Consider the following 7,069-nt stretch of genomic DNA (forward strand, 5'->3'; position numbering starts at 1 on the left):
GACTTAATCAGTAGTACAGTAACATGACTCCACCTACCACTTTTTTTTTTTTTTAACTGAAGAATTGGTTTCTACAAAGTGTATGTTTCATGTGCTGATTTAGGCAAAGTATTTGTGTTTCTTTTTTTAATTTTTTTAATGTTTTTATTTTTGAAGGAGAGAGAGAGAGAGAGAGAGAGCATGAGTGGGAAGGAGCAGAGAGAGGGAGACACAGAATCTGAATCAGGCTTCAGGCTCTGAGCTGTCAGCACAGAGCCCAATGCAGGGCTCAAACTCACAAACCGTGAGATCATGACATGAGCTGAAGCCGGACGCTCAACTGGCTGGGCCACCCAGGCGCCCCGAATTATTTGTGTTTCTTTATAGTTATCACTAGAACACATTCATGTAATATTTATGCATCCCATTGGTCCTGAATTGCAAAGATGTGAGATCTAGATGAATATGATCATGACTGCATAGCACCGTCTAGTTAGATATACTAATGAGAAAAATGAAGGTGTTTCTTCTAATAAAGTGAATTCTCAATCCATCTCAATTCAGTCTCCTAAGTGATGTTTCATTCTCCTAGGAAGAGTACTTGGTGTGGTCCATGTGAGAGGAGCAATCCTTTCTAGGAAGGAAAAGAAAGAAAAATGCAAAATTTCCATTCTCCAAAACTGAGTTGGCCTTAGACAATTGATATTTCTTCACTTGTAATGCCAGATTAGTAGCAGAGGAAAACATGGTGCCACAGAAAGACGTTTATATGATTTAGTGTGCTCCAAAATGTCCTTTGTCCACAAATCCCCCATAACACCATCAAGTTATGCCATTGGACATTTATTAAATATAAATGTCCTATGTCTGAGCTAGAATGTGCTAAACATGTGGCAAGCAACATTCATGCCACCGTAGTGAAGACTGACTTCTCTCTGGGGATGACACAGTCATGGGATGGTGGGGAAAGAGAAGCATTGTTGGCATAAGGTGCTGGTAATGAGAAAGAAATTGCCATATTCAAAATCTCAGAAAGTCCTGCAACTTTGTTGAGAAGAAGTGATTGCTAAGAGGGAATAGAGCTATGTTAAAAATGGTACCCATCCACTCTATGCCTTTGTTAAGTGTAGGTTCTGTATAATGTATGTATAAGCAACTAATTAACCACTTAATTCAGGCTTTGTGTGTTGTAGTAAGTAAAGGTAAAGTCCAGACCCCAAAATCCTTTTCTGGCAATAACCTCTGCTGAAATTATTTAGACGAATGTGCCTACTACACTTTAGATACCATTTATGTTATCCAGCAAGGAAAATTATTAAAATGGACATCTTTTGCTTATATATATGAGCAGAACTCATGTACAATAATGGCCTGTTTCCATCCAGGATAACTATTCCTTTGTGCACCAGAGTATTGAACAAGTTTTGGCTTTACTGGGTCAGATTTTCCTCCTTTGTGCTCATATCTCAAACTGCTTATTTCTATCATAGCCCTATTCAGTACTATCATACATTTAAAAAAAAAAGACAATAACCACAGGACAAGGCAGATCAATAGTACACTTATGAATTGTTACAAAACTTCAGGGGCAGTAGAGATTTGAGCAAATATGGTACCAAGGAACTTCATGGAAGAGCCAGATGAACTAAACATTGAAGGATGGATAGAGAATGGAGCAGGGTATACAGACCACATTGCATGACTAATATGATTAAATGCATGTGGTGGGAGAAGAAAAAAGTATCTAAAACTCCCCTTTTCTAGGGTCGTTTCTTGATGAATGTCCCCAAAGCATTTTCTTAAAGTCTCTCTTTTTTTTAAACCTGACATATTAGAGAACAGATCAAAGCAGAGGAAAAGACAAAACAATATGCATGATGAGTCATCTGGGCACCTGTGTTGCTAAGGCAACCACTTTAGACACAGAAGGAGGGAAGGGAATGTAACTTAACAGCAAATAATTGAATCATATCTACCTCTCATAAAAACGTGTTAGCTTGAGCTGTTGTATCCAATAAATGCCTACCATCTTATGAATGTCTTCACAATTGTATTGTGAATTCAACTTTAACAAAGCACAATTAATTTTATGCTAGCAACCAACAATTTGGTTTTCTTAATATATTCATATTGGTAATGAATTCTTATAGAGCACCTTTGATTTTCTTTACTAGATAGATATCTTTATACAAGGCATGAATATTCCATGCAGATCCATTTTTCCAATACCTGTTGAAATTAGAAGAAGTAGTATACTCTCAAAAACAGTTTTACCAGCCTGGTCATTCACATATCTAACCATGGTGATTAAACCCATATTTAGTACTTTCCCCAAAGATCTGTAAATGCTGGTATAAGTTCCATAAACTGAAATACATTGCTGTAAGGTTAAGAGAATATCATTGTTAACGATGCCCCTTAGTGCACTTATAATTTCCTTCTATGAGTTATTGGCTGAGGGACATTCCCAAGCCATATGGATATATATTCTCTAGTCATTATGGAAATTCCAATGTGAGCACTGGTATTCTCAATTTTTACTATCGTCTGTGTGGAAAGCACAGGATGTCCTCAGTTTGCCTCTTTAAAAAAAAAAATCACCTTCAGAGAGGACCAATGTGGCATGCAAAATGAACTTCCTTCAAAGCCAACATTTCTTGGAAATGGTTCTGTACTATATTCAGGTTTATTTTCCATTTAGCCTGGACCATTAGGTCTTTTAAGTTGCCATCATTCAAGATGTTTTTACAACTTTGGTGTCGCATGACTGCTCCTGGAAAATTTTTGGTCCCACTTTAACACCTTAACATGCAAATCCCCATCATCAGGATCTCCAAGCAATAAGTAGAATCAGCTTATGAATCTAGAAAAGAGAAAGACTCTACAGGGTTTTATCACAGATCAAGGCGCTTGCGCTCTAAGGAATAGGTTGGATGGAGTATTGCAAACACATTCCTATTTAAGAATCCCATCAAATGAATCCTGCTATGTGCTGATGCTTAAACCCTGAATCCTCCATTAACCTGCCAAGGGAATACCCATCCCACAGTACAGCGTTTCTTGTCTGAGCATCTCCTCGGTTTAATTCAGTACCATCCGTTCAGGCACTGCATCATAACTTTATTGATAACCTATTATATGTTGCAAAATTGAGAGTCATTTTCTTTAGAGAATGATTCTTTTCATTTTGACATACCTGATACTAAAATCTAGTCCTAAGAAAGTTTAGGAATATGAGCATTTTGCAGGATATATACCAACTAGTAAATGAAATAAAAAAAAATATATATATATATATGAAAAATGTATATATATTTACAATTTCTGTGTGTATACCTCATATAATAACTGGAAAAATTAGGTGAATATTCAAGTCTATAGAGCTAGAATGTGGGGAAGATGGGGCTTGAAACCAGGAAAGTTATTTACAACTATACAGAGAGACCCTCAATAGCTATATTATGAACTTTTGCGGAATCTCATATAACTCTAAAATTTTGAAAACATCTTTGACATTTCTATACAATTTACTGCCATCTTCAATCAGTTAACCAATTTCTATTTATAGTATTATAGTCATCATTCACTAAAGGTCTAGGTACTGGGTATTATAATATGGACTTTATTGTCATATTTGATAATTAACAAAAGGCCTCTGATGGGTCATATTATATATATTTTATGTATAGGATCTGAGGCTTTGCAAAGTTGAGATTTCTTCTTGAGGCTATATTGTCAGTATGTCAGGCCATTTCATCAGATCCTCAGTAAACTGAGAATCAGAGACATCAGCCAAAGCTTGTCGATTTCTGAAGCCTGAGTTTATCTTATTTTGCCACACTGCCTTGAAATCTAATCCTTTCACTATCCTATTCTTTTCATCCTTCTCTGGTTCTTTCAAGCCTTTGTCTCTTCTCATTTTCTGTGTAATTATTACTGTCTTTTGCAAGAACTCTGTGTATCCAGTGACTTCCTATCCCAGATATATCTGTTCACTATTGTGGATACAAAATCCTTGGAAGCACACGTCAGCATCATTGCCCACTTCCCTGATCAAAATCTTTTAAATGATGGGTTCATTGATGTTTGATGAATAAAATCTGAAATGTGTATCTTGACATCAAACACAAATCCCAAAGTTAATTCCAAATACTGTCTTCTACAAACTCTATTTCACCTTCAAATTCTACTAATGAAAAGTCAAATCCAGTGTATAACCTGTACATCTCCTGTACATTCTTTTTTTTTTTTTTTTTTAATTTTTTTTTCAACGTTTATTTACTTTTGGGACAGCCAGAGACAGAGCATGAACGGGGGAGGGGCAGAGAGAGAGGGAGACACAGAATCGGAAGCAGGCTCCAGGCTCTGAGCCATCAGCCCAGAGCCCGACGCGGGGCTCGAACTCACGGACCACGAGATCGTGACCTGGCTGAAGTCAGACGCTTAACCGACTGCGCCACCCAGGCGCCCCTACTGTACATTCTAATATCATATTTTCTTTTTCTGACTTTCTTCCAAATCTGCTTAATAACAAACCAATCATGCTTAAAACCACAGTTTTAATGTGTCCTTTCTCATCTCATTGAAATGGCAATTCTTTACCCTCTCAATGCCCATAACCCTTGTTCTATTCCTGTTATGAAATTCATTACCATTTACTTTGCAGCATTGTGTACATGTATTATCTCGTAATTAGCCTAATGGAGTTTTGAATGACTAAGACCTTTGACGCTCTTGTCTGTACTTCCATCCCTGAATCTGCCCCGTCCTACAGTTGACTTGCCTGTCCTCCCATCTCCAAATCTAGTACACTTGACTTTGCTTGCCTCATCCAGTTCCACCAGTTCTGTGTATTGATTGCTAAGACTTAGGACCTCTAATATACTCTAGAGTGGCCAATCATCCTGGCTTGCCTGAGACTGTCTCAGTTTTCCTGGGATTGTCCTGCTTTTAGCACTGTGTAACGTATGTCTGGAAAAATCTTCTCAGTCCCAGGTAAACAAGGATGGTTTATCATCTACTTACCCTCTGATAATTATGCCCCTTTTCTATTTGGCTTTTAATCAGCAGAGAGCTTGCCAAGCTCCATCTGATTAATTGCCTGTATCTTTTCTAGAATAATCATAGTGTTCTATTCTCCAACCTCTGCCAATATGAGCTCCTGGGATTTCCCTAGAACCTGGCCAGTTTTTCTCTTCTACAATAATATCCTTGCCTCATGTCTTTTTCTCTATTCTCAGCACTTACACTTTTACTTTGTTGTGTGTGTTGTTGTTGCATTGGTTTTTTTTCACCCCAATGTTGTAATACTCTAATTAGGATGTTGTTTCTGGTATTGTGTGGATCATAAGATCTGTTAATTATAGACATAGTAGTCTGTAGTCTAATTCTTATTTCCAGAGTTTAGAGTACCAACTCTAATTTGTCTCATTTCTTCCAATTTTCTTTTGCTTGAGCAAGGCTAACATATTTGGGACTTGACTCAAAGAACAAACTTTTGATAGGTTGGTCACTATGAATTTTAGATTTGTCACTGTAAATGTTAAATCTGTTCAACTGTTAAATGCTCATTTTTATAATGTTATTAGTAATAATTTCCTATTGCCTTCTTTGAAAGAATTAAACAAGGTGGGGAAAAACATATATTCTAATGCCCAATATGTTATAAATGTTCAATGAATCATAATTTATTGTTAGAAAAAACATGAAGCATTAGGCGTGTTTTAACAAAAAGAGGAGATGCCTGGTTTTTCAGTGGCACCACCTTCACTGCACACACCTTCAGGGGCCTTCAAACACTGGGCTGCAGACCACAAAGGAGTCACACTGAAGATAATAAAAGTAAAGGGAGAATATTCCAGGGATCCCACCTTATTGGTTAGGATAAACTAATCCCACTTATATTCTGGTGGTAATTTTTTTTTTCACCTCAATCCTTGTTGCTAATTTCACAGAATATACTCTGGTGAGGTTCATCCTGAAATGTAGTGTAAAGTAACAAAAACAAAATATCTGAATCTGCATCTAAAAACATCTCACACAGGGCCAGTTCTAGGGTAAGGCAAGTCAGATATTTATGTTAGGCATACAATTTAAGGAGGTTCCAAAAGACTCAGTCATCAAGATAATAATACTTATTAGAACATTTTTCAAATCAAAATTATTGCAAAAATGAACAATAAGTGAGATATTACAATGGAGATATGATCAGTATTATTGATTTTTTTTCTTTTGCCCAAAGCTCAAATATGTTTTCTCACACCACTGATCTGCCAACACAAACACAAAAAATATAAAAGAATCTAGATTCATGAGAATACATTCAGAAGTTATTCTATTAGGTACAAGGATAAAAATTATTTGGAAAGTATTTCCATGGTGTATTCAGTTCAGAATTCTATAGATTTGGTTTCTGGGGGCAAAATTAATAGGAATATTTTGGGGCCTTGTGGTGATTGTCTCAGAATTAGATAAAACAAGCTGTCTGCACTAAGGGGAACAAGGAAGGATTCAAATGTTTGTCATGGATCTATTATGAGTACATAGTTGTGCACGTATGATCTTACTTAATCCTCACAACAACTGATCACTGTTTTTAGACCTTAGGAAACTGATGTTCATGAAGGCAAACAGCTTTCCCAAATGGTTAATTGTCTGGACTTACTAAGATTTGTCTAACTTCTAACCAAGTGACATCTTCTCTCTTACCTTTTATTTAGATTGTTCATGCCTTCAAGTAAAGTGAAATTGAAAATGTCTAACTAGGCCAACAGTCCTCTCCTGCCTTTCTCTCTCTTTCTTCCTTCCTTCCTTTCTTTATTTTTCTCTTTTTCTCTTTTTCTCTCTCATTCTAACTGGCTTGCAGTACTTGTCAAATGCCACTGTCTCTTCCAGTATGTCTTCTCCACCACCTTCTATCTTCTAACTTGATTCCATCAGATGCTCCATTAAGCATATATTTTAAAATTCTGGAACATGAAATCAGAAATGAACAGTGCTAATTACCTGCTACTAACTAGTCTGTCTTCCTTTTCAAAAGAGGAATGAATTAGATCATGATTCCTAAAAAAAAAAAAAAAAAAAAAAAAAA

General features: G+C 36.4%; 1 long non-coding RNA gene across 1 annotated transcript in view; it reads right to left on the reverse strand.

The window, feature by feature from the left end:
- Positions 1 to 348: 348 nt before the first annotated feature.
- LOC121019119 (uncharacterized) overlaps positions 349 to 7,069 on the reverse strand; it is a 10,475-nt gene continuing 3,754 nt past the window's right edge. Inside the window, exon 3 of the long non-coding RNA XR_005785468.1 lies at positions 349 to 613. This is a non-coding gene — a long non-coding RNA (uncharacterized LOC121019119). The remainder of the gene's footprint in view (positions 614 to 7,069) is intronic.

The sequence above is a fragment of the Herpailurus yagouaroundi genome, unplaced genomic scaffold, assembly GCF_014898765.1.
Source record: "Herpailurus yagouaroundi ecotype Mexico unplaced genomic scaffold, PumYag 221, whole genome shotgun sequence".
Classification (NCBI taxonomy): Eukaryota; Metazoa; Chordata; class Mammalia; order Carnivora; family Felidae; genus Herpailurus; species Herpailurus yagouaroundi.